The sequence below is a fragment of the Lipophrys pholis genome (assembly GCF_963383615.2).
Source record: "Lipophrys pholis genome assembly, chromosome: 14".
Lineage (NCBI taxonomy): Eukaryota > Metazoa > Chordata > Actinopteri > Blenniiformes > Blenniidae > Lipophrys > Lipophrys pholis.
Window position 1 is genome coordinate 15,740,948 of NC_137633.1, and position 23,749 is coordinate 15,764,696.

Below are 23,749 nucleotides of genomic sequence, written 5' to 3' on the forward strand. Positions count from 1 at the left end.
ACTTTGACTGTATTCAGCCTGAGCAAAAAACTTTTGGAAGCTGCTTGGGGCACATTTCATTATGCTGTATTTCAGCAAAGACAAGGCACCAGTGCAATGTGAGCCCCTCTGTACAGTGTATGTTCTGTGAAAACGGAGGGGTCCTGCATCATGAGTAAAGTGAATTGTGCTGCTTCCAGACACAGTATCATCCATTTTTACTGTTCGGTGTAGGTTCATTGATCTCCAAGAGAGTTTCTAAGTTTATGCAGAGCCTCTCAGTGTTTAATGAGGGACACTTTAGCCTTCCTGCTAGAACTGGTTTCACATATACTTTAATAACATTTGTACTTGAAAAAGTGTCTATTTTTGCATCCTGTATCTGATTCCTGTGGTATTTCGTGCTTTGTGCAGCTGCTGTTCAAGATAAAATACAACTCACACCAAATTGGAAGCTAACAAGGTTACAGTTATTATCACGTCAAGGTGATTGATGAGTCCGACGTTGATGTTTTGATTAAGTGCCGTTGACAGAAAGTGCTGCAAGCAGTAACGTGTGAAACCAATGAGGCCTGCATGTTTGACAGATTTTTGGTTGCATATCCCACAGGAGACGAGACCGAAACCAGTTCATTCCCCCCTGGAGGCTGTGTGACCTGCGTTATCCGAACAAATTTATCCTCAGGTAGTGCACTGCCCGCACTGAGAGTGAAACCAAAGTTGTCTGTAAACAAAAATGAAGCACATTATAAACTAGAGGAGCCAGCAAGTCCCCCAACTGCCTCACAAATCACTCTCCATAGGGGAGATATTATAATGTGTTTGCTGACGGAACACCTGACTGTCTGCCTGCCTGCATATTTTTCAACTTATACAAATGTTCAGTGAACGTGTGTTTTGCCAAATGAAAGAGAGCAAGCATGAGAAAAAAAAGTTGTTGTTTTTTTGTTGCTGTTAGATTCCATTTGGTATATATTTATAAACCGGACATAAAATAATTACATTCCACGAAACTCTGTGAAAAAACAGAAAAAGTATGATTTGGGAAAAAGTCCAACTGTATTTGAAATGTTAACTATTGAGCCATTGCTACGGGAATCTTTTATATCAGGCCCTGTTTACATGACAGCGGTTCAAGTGAAAAACATAGTTTTTCGTGTTTTTGTTTCAGAAAAGTTTTACGTTTACGCGACAGTGTTTTGAAAACGATGTCCGTTTACGCGGAATAAAAGTTAAGTGTTTTCATTGGCTCCGAGCACAGATGTTGCATAAACACAAACCAATAACGTATCGAAGGTTTGTCGTTTTCCCTCGTGAAATCGATGCTTGATTGATTAGCTGTGTGTTGCTAACTCATATTTTGATGTCGATTATTTACTGGACTGAACAGATGTCGCCACCCATTGTTACCAGTATCATATATGAATGTATAGTGCTGCAGAGAGTTCTGAGATTCAAGATCAAACAATGTGAAAGTAGCCAAAAGACTAACTTTGAGCCCTATACCTACAATAAAGGACAACTTTTCTTTCTTTCTTTTTCTTTTAAAATTCAATCACTCCCGAGCAGCCTCAGATTGAGTGATTTGATTGAAGTTGAAAGGACTGTTGTTAATGTCTGCCTTGCAGCTGTTTGGGGCTTTGAAACACAACAAGGCTCACGTAAGTCCATCATTTTCCCGCTTCAGATGGTGATTACCAGTTTGTGGCGGACACCAGAGCCAGATCACAGGGGGAGCACTGCAGACAGTGCAGATGGTTTTTCTTCTCTACTGGCAGGCAGGACGGGACAGAAATTTAATAATCTATTCTTAAATAGCTGGCCCTGGAGCATGCCCAGCAGCCAATCAGCGTAATCCAGCTGTAACCAAGTGTTATTTTTTTTTTTGCGTAGCATCCACACACCTCCACAGAGAGCTGGAACCAAAACAGCTGCGGGTGAATGCAGAACGAGTGATACCGTTTGTCATTTGCAATGTGGGATGATGTCCCTGTCCCTGTATACCTCTCTGCTCCACTCACTCCTCCTTCTGCTTGATCATTTATACGGCGGGGATAAAGTTCATCTCCTCTGCAAAGTGATTAAAACTACTTCACCAGTGATTAAGGCTACTTCACCAGCATACCGGGCCAAAATTGTGGAGTAAATGTCTTGAAAACAAAGTTTTCCCATGTCGAGAAGTAAAGTATCAACGCCATTTCAGTCACACCAGGTAGTAAATTTAGTTTCCAAGGCAGATATCCCATATTTTCAAAATTAAAGATATCAACAGTCAATAAATGGCTTTTGCTGATGGGAGAAAACAAGAGGGTTTTGTTTGTTGCTTTATAAATAGAAGCCAGTCGAACAAGAATCCCCCTCTTTACAATTATTAAATTATATTTGACAGTATTGTGAAGTCATAAAGCTTTGTCTAGTTATATTTATATCCCTTTTACCCACTATTATATTATTATAATCTAACACTTACTATATCTTTTTTGTGTTTTGGGTGATTTTGTTTCATTTTTAGGCTGACATCAGTCTTTCAAAGCATTTAGATAGATAGATAGATAGATAGATAGATAGATAGATAGATAGATAGATAGATAGATAGATAGATAGATAGATAGATAGATAGATAGATAGATAGATAGATAGATAGATAGAATAAGATAAGGGGATTTGTGGAATAGATCCAATCAGGGACTGAGGGACTTGGACAGAAAATGAGTGATTGAGTAACCTAGGGTGGGGTTGATCTGCTGCAACTGGGATTCTTCCTGTGTGCGAAACACAGGACCCATTCCTCACAGTTGATAAAAGCATGCAATCCCCTATGTATGCTCTCTGTCGACCATCCCACCCGCTCATCTAAGCCAAGTTCACAAGCCAAGAGACGACCAGGGTGTGGGGAGCTTTTTGAGAATACACTAACAATATGAGACACTCTGGCTCCAGTCTCCCCGACACATTATTACTCTTTATCTCTTTTGGAAAAGCCCAGCATAAACTCATGTTAAGTAAATGTACTTTGTCTGATGTGGGTGGATGTGCAGGGTCACGCTAATCGACTGGTTTCAGCAGAATCTGGAGTGCGGAGTCGCCTTGCATATGACTCTGAGACATCGCGCGCACGGTCGGAAACCGAATGACTTCAGTGCTAATCAGTCGCACTATTCCAGCCACCTCAGCTCAGTAATGAGATCACGAAGATACCCGGTGAAGAGTGTCACACTCAGTCAGGCCTGAGATGAGGCGGGCTGGATGCTGTCGAAGCGCAGGTTCAACGTAAAGCTTGTGAAGTAAACTAATTGCAGCCGATGGGACTAGAAGTCGAGTTTCAACCAGCTTGAAGATTTCTCTTTGGCTCGAGGGGGTGGGGGGTGGGGGGGGACTCGTATAGCGAAGATAAGGCCAGTCGCTCCTCACACTACATAAAACACAGTGAGGACAGCTCATTTCATTCAGAGACAGAGCAGCGCTGCAGATAAGCATCCTCTTTTCATCGTCTATTTCTGCAAATGGGGTGAGATTTGAAAGGTAGAGCGACGATGAGTGATGAGAGATAAAAAAAAAAACAGGAAGAATAACTCTTCAAAAAAAGTGCACATGCAGACAAATTTTGCATGTTTGTCACAGCAGTTGTCATGGATGAGCACATACCAGGGGATGAGCAATGAAAGTGGAAACAGGGGAAGACAGAAATAAAGAGGGGTTGTAATGCAGAACACATGCGAGGCAAGAGATGTATTCAGAGGGGAACTCTGTCTTTACGATCGTTCCATAATTTCCTGGTGTGAGTGTGACAAAAATTTGCTTCTTTTTTTTTTATTCCACCATCCTACATTTGATCCCGTGGCCTTGAGTGGCTAAGATTCCCAAACATTCTTCAATTATTTTTTTTTTTCATAGAAATATTTCCATATGTGTGTGTATAGTATGTTTAGGAGTGGACCATATACAAAACCGCAACTCTCCAAAGCGCAAACATCCAACAAAACATCTGTGACGATTCGTAATCCAAGCCTTCATCATGCATGCAGAGGAGTACACATGGGGACGGATATGTGAGGAGGTGGAGTGAGAGAGGGGTGCAGGGAAGGGGGGGGGGGGGGGGGGGGGGTGGGGTTGGAATGAAAAGTGTCTTGTCGACAAAAGTGAAATATCTGAGGCTTGGCTGGGAACCAGAGTTCGGGGTGGGGAAGTTTATTGTGATATTCTGCTTTGGAGCCACAGTGCTCGCTCCTTTACTCTGAAGTGTTGAGTAGTTGAGAGGATTTGAGGCCCTGGCAGTTAGACGGCTGCGAGCGTTCATAAAAAGAGGACTTTGAATTGATCGCCAGTGTTGTGGTGGTACTGAAAAAAGTTTTGTGTTGTGGGTTGCATGTCTGATGCAGTGGAAGCTGTTGGTGAAGGAGCTGGCAGGAGTGACTCTGATCTTTACATACAAGTTCATGTCAGGAATTTTCACAGTTTTAGATCATCCCATGACAAATCATCATGTTGTGATGTAATTCCACTGTGTCCACCTTAGGACTACACTTTGACAGCCAATCTCACACACAAACACACACACACACAAACACACACACACACACACACACACACACACACACACACACACACACACACACACACACACACACACACACACACACACACTCATGATTCATAATTATGTGTCATGGTTCACGTTTTGTCTCTTGTGTTGAGATTCTGACTTGGTCTCTTGTCTCAGGCCCCTTGACTTCCAATCCTAGATGTGTTTCACCTGTACCTGAGTGTGTGATTGTCTTCACCTGCTGGCTGTGGTATATATTGGGAGTCTTCCGTGGGCTCTGGTTGTTGGTTCATCTGTGTTCCTGTGTCCTGCTTTCCCCTGCCTTATTAATTATCTCCTATAATCTTGAGGACTTTGTTATTTTGGATATTTGGGTTTGGGGATTTTTGCTGGGCTAAAGCTGAGCTTCACTCCACCAACTGCTGTGTTTGGCATCCTGAGTCCTCCCCAGAGCCAAACTTACAATATACGCTCTCAAAACGCATGACACTATGCATTGCACTGTAAGCATGGATGTTATAGTAACTTGTAAAATCAAGATTACCCTGTCTGTGAGGTAGAGGTGCATTCTTTGGGAAGTTATAATAGTGTCTGCAAACATTATACTGGTGACACAAACAAAGCAAGCATACACCGAGTCCATTGACTTCAGCCAGTTTGTATGGGATTGTGCAGTTTGAGATGAGGCGGAGCTTGCAGCTGCTTCACTTTACTATTTGATCAGGTGATGGTCATATTTAACTGGTTGGAAAAACATATTTATTTTATAGCAAATATCAGGATAGAATTATTTTGCACTATCTGCTTGACTTTCTGTGATGATAGGTAATGCTTTACCTCCTCCGGTTCACTGCTGGTTGTTGTGTTCCTTCATTCCTGATAGAATTAGTTTTTTCAAAAGATTCCCACATGCAGTTTGTAGAAGCAAAAATGCAGCTTATTGATTCAACTAACTGCTCATGATCTAATTCCAGCACATCTGAATGAGTGACTCAGTCAGAATTGACTGGCCTACATAGTGATCAGTGGCTTTACTCATGTGTAGCAGCATTACCCAACACAGGACTGTATTCACTCAAGCACGTAATTGATTTTCTTTAGAAGTAAACACTCATTTAATTACTTTTCAAAGGGATTTCTTTTTACAAGTGACCATTTTTTGTCAATGCAATTTGATGTATAATATTTGAGACGTAAAAGAGTTTGCTAAAAGTACAAGAGGCTGAAGTGTGTGTCAATAGACCGTGCACTGTATAGCGTGTTGTGTTCTTACACCGCAAGTGGACATATAACATTAGAAGTTATTAGTTCAGTGAGATAGCTCACGTTCTTTGTTGATTCCTGCAGAAAAAATCCAAACACCATAAATCAGACAAGAGGTCTGTGAAAGTATGTCCATATAATTCCACCGCAAGTGCTCAGGCAGATTAATAGTAAAAATGCATTTTTCCAATTTAGTTCAACAAGACCACGACTTTGAGCCAGCTGGTGTTTCTACATCTGACAGATATGCCACATTAAAGATCCATTACTCAAAGCAGCCTCACTGAGTTGAATTTCATCACTTCAAAAGTACCTGAATCAACTGGCCCCCGCCAGTGCAGCCCCTTGAGTGCTTTATAACCACACAGTCTTGTTTCTGCCATGAATTTTCATCACTTCTGTCAGCACCATGCCAACATTTGTCATACCTGAGCTGTCTCAGAGTTGCTCTTCAAAGTGAATAATATTCGAACCAGTGGACTCTCATTTTTACGTGGACAATGAAAAAAAAAGTGATGTTTTATTTACATTTTGAAGTGTGCTGCTCTTAATCTTCTCAGCCATAGCTTCACTGTAATGTGCATTTATTTATTTTTTATCGCAGGGCAATCTAGCGGGGTACCAGGTGAGTGGGCCTCATCTCTGTGCGGGAGCATAAGAGTTCAACTCTAATGTGCCCTGAAAGGTATATATTAATTACTTTCCCACCTCAAATGTCCTGCGATAAAATCTTTTTTAGGATTGTTCTACTAAAGTCCAACTTTCTGACTCAAATTACAAAGAAAAAAAAAAGGTGACTTCCTGAATTTATCTGAAACACTCTTTTTGACCTCATGTTGTATTTTTTTATATACGTTTTCTCACAGATGTGCATGCTTTTCAAAATCAGTCATTCTTTTGGAAAGTTCTTATCATCTGGTGGAAAATCCCTGTGTATTTTCATAATGTGACATAAATCAACGGGGGGCGGGTCACTATGTTTTTTCCATTATCTTGGTGCTGAAGCATATGGTGGATAATGCTTAGAAAGCAGGGGGCTCTGATATGCAAAGCTACAGAATGTCAAGGCCCAAAAACAGCTTGTCTATAATCCCTGCATCAGTTCTCCCAACTTCAATTCGTCATTGCATGCTACATCATGACATTGTGCAGAACAAGAAGTTTACTTGCTGCCATATGTTTTAGTTATAAGAAGCGTGCAACAATGATGTGACTGGGAGAATATTTCTGCATGGAATTTGGGGTATTTGATATTGATGTGGTGGTTTGTTTGCAGTCAGCAGTCATTAGAGGAGCTGCTCCTTAACGCACTCCTCAGCCAGCTTCAGTATTGAGCTTGCTGTTCGATTGGTGTGAATGCAATTACACCTCACTTGTTCATCATTTATTAAACTCGCCAATGAAATGCTCATGAATCCACCAGGCAGGCTGTGCGAATGTGTATGAGTGTGTGTGTGTGTGTGTGCCTCAGAATGCCGTTATTTGGTGAGTGATTAATGACCCGGGGTGAGTTTTTGTGTGTGAACTCGTGTTTGAGCCCATGTGGAAGAGGAGCAGAGGCTGACGGTCTGTCAGGTGTATGTGTGGTCATGGTTTGGTATGTGAGGCTTTTTTGTTGGGGAGGAGAGTTCACATGCTCCTGGATCCCTTCACTCACCGTCTTCCTGTCCGACTTTATCTGAGTCCATGAAATCTCGCCACTCTTTAGGCCAGCATGACAAGATTTAGCCTCTGCGGTGAAATGCTGAGCAAAGATCTATGAGTTAATGTATACATCTGGAGGCCAGGAGTGTGTTCAACCCCGCCCGAAGCAGAAGTAACAGTGAACATATGACAGAATTGTCCATCTGGGCTATAATGTGGTTTCACTTTGTGGAGCCACTGATTCCCCAACAGGGGTCCACATGCAGTATGTGAGAGACGCTTCAACTGTTGTAAAGAGAAAGACAGAAAGTAGAAACACCTTGAAAGAATCCTGGTTCTCGTTTCTATTCTGATTATATGTGAAACCTCAGGGGTTGTCCGACACCTCGGTTTAATATCTGATCAAAATCTGATCTCAGTGGATTGTCGCTGATGTAATTTTTCTTGAGGCCAAAACTCTCGAACTTTAAATGTTGTTCTGTAAAGTTGTCAGCCAGACCGGCAGTTTTACACCACAGTGAGTAAAAGTCAAGACAGGGGGGGGGGCAAATAGACAGCACATGACAAAATGAGAAAAGATTGCAAAAGCAGGCAGTGCTTCTACTGGAGAGTGGAACCTGAACATCTCTTTACAATAGTGTGTGGTGAACGTTACGTATCTAAAGTGGTCCGGAGGACCAGCCTGGATGGATGGATGGATGGATGGATGGATGGATGGATGGATGGATGGATGGTCCAGAAAGAGGAAGCATGTGGGCAATATCACTGTGTAATGTGATCAGTGTAACATTCCTTGTGAGTATCCTCTTGTTTTAATTTCTTCAAGTATGAAGTGTGAACATATCTGAAGATGAATGGTCATAATAGGTAATTGTTTTAGGTTTTTTTTTTTATTTATTTTGCCAAATCTATAAGTGATTTGACATTGTTAATTGAAAGTTGCAAAATGTTTTGGGACATCAATTAGATATATCTAATTAATTTGACGTATCTAGTGTGGTGTATATCCTGTGCAAATGAAGCTAAAGTCCATTCATTTTCCATTTGTATGCACTTTTTCTGTCTCTTTATTTTCTTCACTTCTACCTTTGCATGCTGTTTAAAATCATTTCCTTTGAACATCACCACTTTTTGTCTAATTAGCTTCAACCCATCTGCCCTTTAAATACAACGTAAACAACTTCTCTGCCTTTCTGAGCCTGTAGTGTGCAACCCTCCTCCTCCTCATTATCATCATCATCACCTCTGTGAGTCTGGTCAGGGACTTTCTTCTACATTCCCCTCAGACATCCGTGACTCTGCTCCACCACCTCCACAATGTAGACTCGGTGGGGGGGTCATATCCTCCCTACATTCACCTGGGTCATTGCCCTGTAATGTTACCTCTAATCGTTTTATCTGACATTCATTTTGTATCACTTCATTAAACAATGTTACTCCTTTCACCGAAATGAGCTCTCTTTACTGGAGCTGTTATACAGTTAATGTTCTGCTGCTAAATGAACGTAAGTTCAAACTTAATCAAAAAAACCATAACAATAATAATTGAAAATTCAAGATAAAACTTTACAGTGCTATGTGTTTTAAATACTCCCTTATTTGTACCCTACACAAATGTATTGAGATCACAGTGAACATTTTTCCTTTCTCAGTGGACCATTTCCACAAAAGAAAAAATTAAATAAAATAAAATTAGACTTGCGGGCGGGCTGCAGTCGGAGTGAAGGAAGAGAGTGAAAATGCAAAAAGAAAGGTCGCATTTCACGCTGTCATCCATCATTTTTACAGTTGGGGTTGCAGATTTTGGTGTGTGTGTGTGTGTGTGTGTGTGTGTGTGTGTGTGTGTGTGTGTGTGTGTGTGTGTGTGTGTGTGTGTGTGTGTGTGTGTGTGTGTGTGTGTGTGTGTGTGTGTGTGTGTGTGTGTGTGTGTGTGTGTGTGTGTGCACTTTCAAGACAAACTGGTCTGGTGAAAGAGGAGCCATTGGCCTTGCGCCCCCCCCCCACCCACTCATCCCTGTCGACCATCTGCTGATGTCACCTGCGAGTGTGTGACCCTGCGGTAAGGCCTCTGGGAGGCAACGAGGGAGGATATGAGTTGTCAGATGGAGGGAGGATGCTTCTCGACTCTCCTCGACCCCGGATTCCATTTGTGTGAGCCCGTGCACGGAGACCGCGCATGCCATGAGTAAACGGTACGACACACTAAGACTCCACCCGTCCTCAGCTGTACCCGAAGTTCTCTCAGAGGCAGAAGGAAACAAGAGAAGAGGAAGAAAAATAGTGAAGGAGACATTTAGGGGCCCAATGTGTCAGAGGTATCATTACCTTCCCATTTGAGTTGATGAAACCCATTTGGCTGGATTAGTTTCACATTCTCAACGGGACCCCGAGGTGAAAGGATCCTCCAATGAGGATTAGCGAGCTGCGGGGAGCTGCAGACAGCAGGGTGATGTAGGGGAAGAAGAAGCTCTGCGTACAGGCTCCGCCTCCCTCCACAACAAAGAGACGCAGCCTGTTTCTGCACACTAATGGAGGTGTGGCTTTTTGCCTGGCAAGTGACAGATGTAAACGTGTGTGTGGGTGTGTAACTTGAGGAAGTGTATCTGCAGATAGAGCCGGCCAAGCTGCCAGTCTGAATTAGAATGAAGGACAGTGGTCGGACTTGCCAAATTGGAGGGGATAATAAATCGAGGCGGGAAAAGCGCTTGATAATGACTTTCTGTGGAAGCATGTGTACGTGCGATTGGATGCCGCATGTGTCTGTGTTTATGTTTGGGTGTTTGTGTTCACACCTGTGGGCTCCGTCATCTCTGCTCCGAATTATCTGAGGCATAAATCAACAGTGGGTGTGTTGCCATGGCAGCCAGCGGTAGGCCAGCTTCTGGCGATGGTGGAGGGAGTGTGCCAGAGCTATTTCATTAACCTTTAAAGGACTTGATATTTATTTTAGTAGCAGCACTATGAATATAAATTTGTCATTTTGAAAAGGGAAATGACCAGGTAATAAAAAGTCTGAGGACCACGCTGAGGTCTCTCGTTCCCTTTTTTCATTGTGTACTTTCTTTCCTCCTCACTCTGCTAATTGTTTCCAAACACCATGGCAATGGGAATGGGAATGGCAGTGTAATCAATCCACCAAATTGGTGCAGAGAGATCTATACCAGTGGAAGTTCAGGAGGGACTGGAAATATTCAGAGGGCACAGCAGCAGGACAATGCACGGATTCAAAGGTTGCCATTTCCAGCCATGATTTTTTTCTTAATAATGAATGGATGGATGGATGGATGGATGGATGGATGGATGACTGAATGAATGTTTCAATTCTCAGCCTTCATATGTTCATGACGTTGTCCGTCTGTCTCTCTGTGTTTGTGCTGTGATGGACTGGAGAACTGTGCAGGTTCTAACTTGACTTTAGTCCAATGTCAGCTGGGACTGGTTCCAACTCCCCGCCGCTTCAAGTTGGATAAACCTGGTATATAGAAGATGGATGAACGGTGTTCTCTTAAGCGTATTGGCTCAACTGCCATGAAGTTTGGTCCACAGATTTATGTCCCTCTTTGGAAAAACTGCACTTTGATGATGCAGTGACTTTTCATCTCTTGTGAAAGTCATTATTCTTAAACTTTGATTTACTCCCCAAACTTTTGCAAAACTAATCACATTCTTTTCTGAATGAACCATATCTTTTCTCTGTTATTAATGCTGGCATGAGAAGCTGAGATGGGGTGTCTATAAGTATGATATATATGGCATGTATTCTGTTTATGAAGCTTTTGAGTCACTAACATCTAAATCGGCATAGAAACCTGCATCAAAACCTACTGCAGTATTGAGGTATAAAGAGTATTTCCATTTGTATAAATTCTTAATCTTTTATATCTTTATAGGTTTGTATCCTTCCTTTCTGAGCAAATTTACACAATAATTTGCTAACTGCATGAAACAATGACTCAGTGTGCAAACCACATCACCTTGACATATGCAACAGGTATGTATTGAAACCTAAATTGCTTAGTTTAGAACAACAATGACACTTCTGTCTTTTGGATGAAAGTCTGTTGAAAGACTTTCTCACATTTTTCACTTTAATACATGGCCTGGGGTTCCTCTTTGCTTCCTGACATCATAGCTCCACAAGTATGGCTTGCATTTGCAACATGTATACAGTACAAGGCTGTATGTTTAGGATTAGATTGGCTTGTTTTATCACTTTTCTTCTTTATTCGTGGCAATGCCACAGGGCAAACACCTGTATTCTGAGGTGGATGACACGGGATAATTTGTGAGGTTGTGCACTTTCACGGTATGCACGCATGATTGTCAACATTGACATAGGATTTAAACTCTTAAAAAAAAAAAAGAGAAAACAACCTCGGGCTATGTACGTTTTTGGGACCATGCTATAACCTGGAACAAAACATGGGCTTTGGAGAAAGAGAGTGCAAAGTTTGGCAGGAAAACAGTGCTATGAGACCAATAAACAGAACCATGGCATGTGGATCAGATCTGTATCAGTCAGAAACATGGACTTTTGAGGTGCTCATCAACCGAGGCATCTAGTTTTCTGAGAAAAAATATAAACGGAAGACCTCTCTAAGCAAGGGCAGGGACATATGAGATGAAACAAGCAGGATTGGCCTCAAACTAAGGACACCAGATAGACGTGTGTCCAGGAGAGCCCTTGAGTGGAATTCAAGTCCTTTATTTGTTCCAGATCGAAACAACAATGTAAAGAAGAATAAAAGAATGAACCTTTAAACACACAAGATATAAAGACATTTGTAGATAATAAGCAAGGCAAATAGATCAAATAAATCAAAGTGTCAAATAGTGCGAAAGGTATATGCACAAGGCAGTTTGTCTATTGAGTCTGTTGTTCCATTTTCAGCAGGCGGACAGCCTGAGGGAAGGAGCTGCTCTTCATTCTCTCTCTGTTTGCTTTCAGGCAGCGGTGACGCCACCCTTGACGGCAGCAGAGAGAGAAGTTTGAGGCTGTGGTAGGAGGGCTCACTCGCAATCTTTGACCTGCATCGTTTGTTGTAACTGTCCTGCAGGTTGGGGATAGTGGTTCTGATGGAGCTCTCCGCCAAGTGGACCACCATACCAGCCAAATGTCTCTCAATGGTGCTGGTGTAAAGGTTTCTGAACACCTTGAGAAGGAACTTAAAGTCCCTCAGGCGTTTCAGCTGATTGAGACCCAGCTCAACATTAGCGTGGAGACCTGGGCACACCTGGAAAGGCATGAGGACAGAAAAATTACCGGAGAGGTGTCCTAAGGCTGATTCATGTTCAATGTTAAATATTTATACGGCTACGCAAGAAGCCGCTATCCATACTTTAAGTTCATTCTGTGTTTCTATGGCCCAATGGAGCAGTACCACTAGAAGCCATGGGAGGGCAGTGCTGAGATTAGCAGTGAAAAACAAATTACTTAAGTGTTCGTAGATGCTGTGAGGCGCTTTAATGCTACCTCCGATTGTGCCTCTTTCTCAACATAAATCAGTTATCAATAACATCCTTTTTCTCTCTAAACTAAACCCATTGTTTATTGTTGTGATTTGTAAGTTGATTTAAAGCTGCACTCTCTCTGGTGAATTGGCCACATGTAAGAAAGAGATGCTTACAATGTTTGAATTTTTTCATGCTGTATCTGTTTCCATGCTTACATCGAGCCTAAACATGGTATAAGCAAAAGATTCTGCTCCATCAAGGCGAATGCTGGCAGCATCCAGTGCACAGGTGGGTGACACCTGATCACATGATTATCCCTATGTGTGATTTTGACTTTCAGCTGGAGCTGTGAGAGTAGGAATAAAACCTCAGCAGCACAGCTGGTGGTGACAATGTTGGCTGAGCTTTTCCGCATGTAGTTTTCGGGATTATTTTTTATTTATTTTTTTCCCCAAGTATTTGAAATGATGAGCAGAGTACATTTTCTGAACGATAACATACGACTCAGCCGGAAACAAAGGAACTGACGATCGCCCCGTGAGATGCTCATTAAGTACGGACATCAGCTGTTACTTATATATACAGCACTCAGAGATGTATATGAAAACTTTATGATGGATTCCTTCAGACCTAACATCTGCAGCTGTGGACAGAAGCCAGTTGGCGATGGCTACACCCTGTATTGTTTGGGAAAAAGAAAAAGTCGGAGCAAACAGCCTGATTTAAACCAAAACAATACAAAACAACACTTGAGGTATATCACCCAATGAGTAGAAATGTATCTTCATTTAGAAATATACATATACATAATTTCAAACATAACACATCAGCTGGCCACTCATGTATATATATGGGTCGATCTCAACCAAGAATGAAGAAAAAGCCAGCGTTCGCTGAGCTGCCTCCGGGGCAAAGAGGGCAATGTAGAAGGATCTCTTTGTGTGCTGGGATCATAGATGTTTTGGCTGCAATTGGCTGGTTAAAAAGAGCATTCCCCAGATGCCTCAGCAGTGAGTGCTTCCTCAATAAGCAGAAGTGATTCAATTGTGCCACATGAGTTCGTGGTGAGCAATCAACCAATGGACAGTCAGCGAAAATATCTTGGCGTCCAGAAGTAATGAGGCAAAAGGTGGAGAGAGAGTCAGGAGAGGGGTGTGAAAAGAGAGCAACACTGTGATGTAGAACATGCTGAAACTGGGGGAAAAAAAAAAAAGCATGTGTTGGAAAAATAATAAGATGTAAAAGAAAAATCCAGATGAGCCACATCAATGTAGGCCTTTGACAGAAAACCACATTGAGGGCGGCCGGCGTGAAGGAAAAAAGTCAAATAAAAGCTCTTGCTCGAATAAACTTTGGCATCGAGTGATGCAATGTATTGGCGTTGAAAACATGAGCAAATGAGACACGCTCACACACCAGGCATGAGACATTAACTGAGGTGAAGCAGACGCACACACGCACACACACACGCACGCACACACACACGCACGCACACACACACACACGCACGCACACACACACACAGCTCCGATCGCAGCCATGTGTGGAAGATGAAGAGCTGTGGCTGTGAGGGTTATGGTTGTGTGCGTCTGGATTGTTTCAACATAGTGAAGAAAGCTCTTTCTGAAGCAGCCAAGAGATGACCCCCCCAACCCTCCCCCACCCCACTCCCCCTCGTCGTAGTACTGGCACATTCACAGTCTGACGAGGACTTTCATTCACACAACAAGGAGGAGAAACACAAAACTGGGCTTTGGAATCCTTTGCAAACGAGTAATGTCGATGGCTCTTTGCGCTTCTTGCAAAAAAGGGCCTTGATTAGAATCTTCATAGTGATTCATAATGAGGCTTTTTTTGTTGTTTTTGTTTATCCTGCTAATGGAGATAGACATTGGTAAAGAGAGGAGGTCCTGACATTAACGGAACTTGCATTATAACTTTAAGGCCTCACTCGTAAAGATGCCGAATACAACGCGCGGGTGGGTGGTGCTAATTTGTACCCACTGCTATTCAAAGACGTGCGACTCCAAATAGACCAGCGGAGAGAATAGAAAGGCACAGTTTCTATAGTAACCGTTTTCTGACGAAGTCTTTGTTGTCTTTGCTCGCTCTCAGTTTTCAGCTGATTTGCTCTCTTTTTCTGCATTTCTCTCTCGCTCTCTCTCAGCCGCCATTATTCAAATAAACCACCGGCTAAAATAACAACACAAAGGTGGAAAGGGGATGACGAGCTTGTTAAAATTCTCATAGCATTAACCACAGTCCCTTACACACGAACACGCACAAACGCACACAAAAATGAATGACTGAGTCGGACAAACAAAGAAAATTGCAAATCCCAACTTGGGGAAAGTAAAGTCTTTTAGTAGGACAAACATGAAGAGGAGAGATGGCACAACAAAATCTAGCCACGCTGCAGCGCAACTATTCCTGCCCTATATTTCATATTTAATCTGCTGTGCTGGAGGATTTCTTGGCCCAGTGCACTGTGTAATCTTGTCGAGGGGCAGATGGCACTCTTTCGATGTCAATCGGATCCCCTGGATTGCGACGGTGGAGGAGGAGGAGGAGGAGAGTTCTCCAGGGGTTGCCGGCAGCCACAGTGTTGAAATCAGCGGGTTCCCCGAGGCCATGCAGCATCAATTGTGTGGAGGATGACTGTCCCTTCACCTTGCTTTCATTTGCCAAGGCTAAAGCCAGACCTCGAGATGACTTTCAGCACTGAGGGTGACACTGGGCACAAAAGCAGGCGAGGATTAGGATTACCCGAGGTTGCTATATAACAGGCCCGTTGTGTTTTCTCTCACTTCACACAGGGTGAAGGGACCACTCGTCCACAAAACTGCAACCCCAGACAACTTGTCCATGTGATTCCGGACACATTGTCCACGACTATATCTTTCAACATTATTGATTTGAAGGATTGGATTTTAAAGTATATCTGACACATTTGGAAGGATTATTAAGTATATTTGACACAAAAACCCCTTTCGACATGTTAAGGAGCTGCGGGGCTCATGCAGTAGTGACGTTACATGATAAACATGATCAAAATATGACTGATACAGTCATTAGTGAGCTGGAACGTGCAGCACATGGCAGTGCCGAGGTTCCGGGGGGGTCATCAAAGCCATATGATATTATACTAAATATATTTTGACATATATTGGATATATGAAAAATATATAAAATATCAATTCAAATTATATGGAAAAGTACATTGCACAGGATTTATTCTCACAAAAAAATCCTGAAATCTCATCCGTGGACGAGTTGTCCTCTGAGGGTGCTGTCTGTGGACAAGCTGTCCGGGGTTGCAGTTTTGTGGACAAGTTGTCCTACAATCCCCACACCGACACACACACGTCTTGGATTCCCTCCTGTACACGTGTTAGCACAACAATATCAAATACTCGCCTCGGGAAAGATACCGTTTCAGCCAGACTTTGTTCTAACAAAGGTGTTTAAGAACATATTTGCCTCAAGCAAATGTTAATGAAGTGCCAGACACCTGTAAAACACTTTTTTTTTTCTTTCTGTAAACTTCAAAGCACGAACACACGTGGCAATTGTTGATGTTACTATGTCAGTTCATCAGGCACCTTAAGATTTATGTGTTTTTGTTGTGGTGCAGTTATTTCTCTGCCTCCGGGACAGGAACTCACTGTACAGATATGCCCTATGGCTGTGGGAATAAGACAGCAAGGCAGACACAGTTATTACTTTTTTTACAAACTGCTGTTACTGCAACTGCTGCTTGGACAAATTATTAGCTCAGTCAGATTTATTGCTGATCTGGTATAAGTGTTTATAACAATATTGCTGTTTTATCTATTTCAAATAATTGTAAGCAGTTATTAATTTTGGAGAAAAACATTTTTTTGTATTTGTCTTTTTGTTGGACTTTAGCTTCATATCAGCACGCAGACATGAGAGGCGTCAATCAGTTTATTTTTTGTAGTATGAAAGAGGAAAGTGATGAGCTGGCTGGTTTAGCACAACTGTAAATACTTGTTTCTACTCTGGATTGATTAACGGTTTGAGGCCATCTTTACACGACAACGGTGCTTGGAGCCACTGGAAATAATGTTTCCCTCCAGAGTGTCAGGACTCCCTGTTCATGTTCTCCTGGGACTTCATAGTTTTATAGTTGAGAGTCACACAGATTAGAAATCCAACTTGGTCATCAGTCCATATGAATATTGTGTACTCTCAATGTTTATAGCATGTGTGTGGTTTCATTACAAAAACAACCAACAGCATCCACTAGTGACCCTACATTAAAACTACATAGTTTTTAGCTTGTAAACGAACATAATTTTGTTGGGAAAAAAAGATATTTCACCAATAAATGCATGTTTTAGTTAGCAAATATGCTTCGCATGCTTACCTTATCTACAAACAAATCTAATAAAACATGAAAAAGAATAACTAAAGAATGACAGAAATCCTCTTTATGAACCAGAAATGATCATTTGCTAACATGTGTGTAGATTTTAGGTTTTGATTTGTTACATCGACTTTTTGATTTGTTTATGCTTCACACACAAAGAAACAACACAAAATGCAATCAGCATTTTGTGTTTCCAGACAAGAATACATTTTCTGGTAACCAGTTTACAGTAAGTTATGTGCCTCACTCATAGTTTTGCTAAATAAAGGCATGACTTAAGAAAAAGCAGTGGCAAAGGGAATCTCGTCCATGTCTAGACAATGGCTGCTTTCCCTATATTCAACAATTTAACAAAATACAACTGAAGTCTTCTCTAAACACTCTGCCTCGTCTCCAAGGAATATTCCGCAATGGTTTCCCTCCTGGATGCTGCGATTTACAAGAAAGATTTATTTAAGAGCCGGGCCGGCGTCGCTTTTTATTCGCAGAATAATGGAGACTGCCGTGAAGTTCTGACAGTCTCATTTGTGTGGAAGCAGACCGTCAAACACGAATCTGCTTCGACTCTCCTCCACCACAAAAACACTCTCACCTTCAATTAATTATAGAGAACAGAGGAGATGTGAGTGTGTGGTCCTCCGATTAGACCTGGCATGGATGAGCAAAGGGGGACGAGGGGCGAGAACGGCATCCTGGAACATGAATGAATGAATGAATGAATGAATGAATGAATGAATGAATGAATGAATGAATGAATGAATGAATGAATGAATGGGAAAGTATTGAAAGGAGGGGACATTCAGAGTGGCTGTGTTTGGAGAGCGAGGGCAGGTGAGACACAGACTGAGGGTTGAGTGTTGTTGTGGAGCTGATCGGAGGGAACAGGTGGGTTTTTGAGGAGTTCCGAAAACTTTTCGAAAAGTCTTCCCCCTTTGTGAAATGACTCATACATCACACAAATCCAGGAATCTGCCAAACAAAGCTAAACATCCCTTCAACCTGTTGGATCGAATGACACGTCTCAATACTTCAGCAATCCAAACAATGTCGACCCTCCATCAGTAATGAATTAATTAGCCAGCTCAGGTTATTCAAACTTAAAAAGAGGGGTTGAATTGAATTCATGGATGTGAAGGTGCTAAATTAAAGATGAAAGCATCCCGAATTTTAAAACATGGAGGTTTGGTTCATGTGTCATACCAAGTTACTGAGTTTGGAGTTTGTTAGAAATATGATATATTTCTAAAAGAAAAGAGAAATTTAAAAAACAACAGAAACGATTTATTGCAGGTGTTTGCCGAGATATTTACTAGAGTAGCCTGTCACCGGGCCTTATAATACCAATTTGTCGAAACACAGTTACCTTAATGACAGTATGTATTCATAAATGTGAATTGACTTGGACAATAATTCAGCTACTTTCAGTATATAGATACAGATGCAACATTATTTCATCATGGGCAGTAAAGACATGATCAATTCTCCCAACAAGAGCGAAATGATGTGAAATTGGACTCGATTCAGAATAAGGCTGATCAGAAACCATCCCTCTATATTGCAAAGATATTTCTTTGTAAAAATACGATAACAATTGTCCGATACTTGTCCAATAATCAATGGTGGCTGGTCTCTATTCAGACGTACAGACGAGCCAGCATAAAGTTGAGAAGAAAGTTTTTGAATTGTAATAAACTAACTGTATTGAACCGACTGAGGGAAAAGAAAAACTCCACAGAGAATGACCCCGGAAACCAAACAATCTCCTTGTAAGGTGAGCGTGCTAACCACTACACCACTGTGTCACCTCCATCAAAGATATTTTACACTGCGGGGAGTGAGATGACATGTAGTGGAAAGTGACCCGGGTCTGAGTGATGGAGGCAGCTCCACAATTCACTCAACATTTTCTTATCCTGTTTGACTACAGGCACCAAGTTTAAATTAATTTCTAGGTTGTTCATCCAGTTTAATGTGGATTTGTTTTAATCTATCGATTCAAATCTGAGGATTATCTTTAGTGATTTATTTTTTTTTTTTCAAATTTTCCACGAATGTTTGCCAAAACATCATTCATCCTGTTGCTGCCTTGTGGTGAGTTATTCAAGTTTGTCTTTGGTATTCACAGGTCAAAGGTTAAGGCCACAGTGACCTCACGTTTGTCCCATTTTCTTGTCTGAGGAATTCACTCAACACTGATTTTGTAAAAACCCAGAAGCAGTATTGGTGGTTTGTTCTTTGTGGAGAAATCGAGTGAAAACGTCAATTTGTGGGCATGAAAGAGGTTAACTGTGTGAAACCTGCTCCCGAACGATGCAACTGTTAATGTTTTGTGACTTCTGGACAAACTCTCAGACTTTTGATCGCGGCTTTTACGCGACACCGAGCTAACTGACTACAGCTTGATGTCTTTAATGCGGAAAAGAGCCGAGTGTCAGTGTGCTCATCTAATTCAATTGCAAGAAAGCTAAGGAGCTCATTTCCCCAAATGTCAAGCAGTTAATGGAGGCGAAAAAGAAAATCACCTTCACAAGTTAAATGCCTTTTAGAAGGTGAAACTTCTTAAAACTTAACCCTTTTCGTGGTAAAGACGATGTGCCCCGACCTCTGCAGACTCCACACATTTCTCAGAATCAGTCATCACGACGGTCCGAGTCTGCCTCTGTAATCGGGCTTCGTACTCGCCGCCGCGCACGTATGACCAGTGTACAAGCTTCACAAGAGAAAACCGCCGCTGACTTTCCCATATGATGGGCGAGAGAGACACAGAGAAGAGAACGAGCGAGAAGAATAGCCAGGGGTTGTTCAACTAAACATTTGCTTTGGCAGGCAGGCAGCAGAGGGGCGGCTTCTACTAGTCCCCTGACATGCATCCAGAGGAGCCCCTCTGTCTTCACCATAAATCTGAATGGAGTGGGAGTTATCATACTTTCCCCCAGCCCTTCCCCTCCCGGACTAAACCCCGCATTCCTCCCAGACACCGCTTCGTACAAACAAAGTGGCCAGTTCCCACCACTCGACATTGGGAAAGGCGATGGTTTGTCATGGAAAAATCCAGAGGCATCTCAAGAGTCCTTTAGATGTTTTTTTCTCCCCCCCCCCCCCCCCACACACCTCCAACAAGACGCAGCGATGCATCAACCCTGCCTGGTGGCTCCGTTTTCTCTCATTGCAGCTGAGAAGAAACAATGTCGGATAAGTTGTTCACACAAAGATGTCAGTTCCTCTCTGATGGGGGTGTGACAACTGAAACTTGTATCTGCTGCACGTACACACAATTTTACAGTCGCACTTCCAGGAAAGTTGTGTAAAATGTACATACTAACGTGCAAATATTGTTCAAATCACATTGTCCCTCTATCAAATTGAGTGCAACATATCAAAATAAAGTTGCAATAGTAGAAATAAAACTGGGAAAGGTTTTGTTATTCCCAAAAAGCAATCGCCCTGCCATCATTTTTGAGTTCACTGCCATGACTCAGCATAAAATGTCAAGAAATCTGAGGTGAGTTCTCTTGTGAGCAGTAACAGTAATAGTAAATCAAGGTGAACTTTGGCAAAACGTCAAAAGACAATATTTACTTGTTTTATTTCATTAAAACACACATTTTTATGACTAAATGTAAAGTAAAAGTAATGGAGCTAAATCGCAATCATGAAATGAGCTGTAAAACCAACAGTGTGACTGGTCTAAGGTTAATGCTTTTCATTACCTGTGGATCCCAACTGCTCGTATTCTAATGTGAGATAAAACAGCAGATCCGCCCTGTTTTACTTAGATTCTGAAATACATTTTAGTTGATGCGTTTCATTCAGTCTGCCGGTGAAGCAGCTTTAATCACTGTGTGTGAGAATTTAGCAAAAGGAAGGATCTATTGACAGGGGGAGGAGGTAAATCCCACCGTCCCTACTGACAAATGATATTTGGATATTTGTGACCTTCAGGCTTTCAACCACAAACAAAAATAGCCATGAATGTTTGTTGGAAATAACTGCGGTTTATTAAAACTTTTCCACATAAACAAAAAGCTGAAGCTTGTTTCTCAGAGCTCTTTTAAGATGAAGTGAAGTGAATTAAATAATCGTCCTGTGGTGCCTTTAACTTCTCCCTTTTTTTTCATGGAAATGATGCATGTCAAGTCCTCTGGGCAAAAAAATAAATGAACCATTAATCTCGTGATCAGCACTCAGTTAAAAGGCAGCTATCAAGATGCTATATAGGCGAGCACTGCTGCAGGAGTTCTTCTAATATTTAGATACTTCGGATCAATACTTAGGGTAGATATTGTCTTTTCAGAATACTCTCCTACATGAACCATGAATAATCCAATTAAATGCCATTTTGATCAAAACAGTGTCACGTAAACGCTTCCATCTGATTGCATTGTCAGAATTTTAGGTCAGGTAGCCCAGTTTGAGCTCAGTTGAGAAGAAACAAAGCATATAATAACCAATAAAGTACAATAACACTTTTTTCTTAAAAACAATTCACAGGTTTTCTCTCAGTGTCAGCTCAAAGAGGTATGAGCACATCTTGAAGATGTTCACATTTAAAGCAGACTTATGATAATCATTTTTGATATTTGCTGTTCAGATAGAAGTTGTAGTGTTACTTTATGAGCTGTACTCTTACTAAAACAGTGTGAACCATCATGGAGAATTTAACCAAATATATTTAATTTCACTGAAGAATTGCAATCAGTTTCCCTGTTGTTATTCTTCTACTTTACAGAGCACACTGTGGGCCAGTTCTTGGTTCATGCTTGACACCCGTGGACTATTGGTCCAGTGACGTTTGTACGAACTGTCTTATTTTCACATAAGTGGAGAGAACATGCACACGAGCTGTGTTACCGAAATATAAACACACTTCAAATTTGATCAAACATCTGCACATTGAACACCTGATATGTTGTTTTGTGTAATTTCTTTATTTGTAAGGTTGTTATGATTCTTACGTCATCCGATTTGCATTTTATGCAGCTCAGACTTTGTAGGTGAAACTTGTTGGACCTGAACGATGGACAAAAGAGTGTTACGAAGACCCCTTGGTGACACACACACACGCACACGCACACACACACGCACACACGCACACACACACGCACACACACACACACAAAATGGGTGTGAATTTGGAGGCCAGTCGTTATAGAAAACCCTGGTAACACATTCCATGGCTGCCTCCTCCCTCAAAGGGAGTCTTTTGTGCGCAGTGAAAGGCAGAAGGGGTTACAGGGTTTCTCCCTTTAGGGTGTCCAGAATAATGTGCGCTCTCAAGACAATGACCTCACCCTGACTCCCTCTCTTTCTTTCTGTGTGAATTTTCTTTTTTGTATGCGTGTTTGTGACATACTAGAGGTCTGTGTATGTGTGTGATTTGGTTGGGATCCACACCAGCATGTGGACTCAGGGAAGCAACGAGTGGCAGGAAGCCCTCAGTCAAGGATGGATTACCATGGAGCTGCAGAGATCCTCAGGAGGGAAGTATTTCTCTCCCCAGTCCGATTGGCATCCTCCCTCCACCTCCTACCTCCCTCAACGTCTGTCCAAAGGTCTGTACAGGACATCGGTGAGAGGCAGCAGTAATGTAAAGCACACACACACACACACACACACACACACACACACACACACACACACACACACACACACACACACACACACACACACACACACACACACACACACACACACACACACACACACACACACACACACACACACACACACACACATGCTGCCAGGCACAGGGAGCGGTGGGCTTCAACAGGAAATTCCTTTACAGCCTTTCTGCTGACTAAGGCCTCCGAGTGGGAACAGAGTAAGAAAGAATGTAATGTATACGGGGTCTGTGTTATTTGGGGGTTCAGTTAGAGCAGCATGTGTTAAATCCATTACTGCTCCGGGGGTGAGTTTTAATATAAGAGCTGTCTTTGAACAGATAAGCAGGTCAACAATTGAATGGCTTGTGAATCTGGCCTCTTCTGAACAAAGGAACAAAGTCGAGCACGCCCCCACCTCTTTGGAAAAACATCAAATTAGCCATCATTTGAGGAACTGTGTCTATTTAAATGATGGAGCACTTGTGCCTGTGATATACACAAAGTAGTGCAATTTAAAAGCTATAAAATTATATAGATTAGCAGCCTTCATCATGATCTATTGGTGAACCTTCTCAAAAACTGCCCTTGAGAATTTTTTATTGTCGCCCCCTCCCTTCCCTAATAAGAAATTTCTTTCCATGGACTTGGCTGATCCTTCATTATTATTTCCGCCATCACACCAGCGGCAGACCGAGACTCAAGGTCCTGTGTATTCATCTTAAGTTGTGGAAATCGGAAGTGTTTCTGATTGTTTCCTCTGTGCGGATGCTTTTAGTCTTCACTGACGCCTGTGCATCTTTTTGTCTGATTCATCTTGGCAACCCCCCCCCCCCCCCACCTTGTCTTTGCAGGCAATGTTGTGTGAATAAG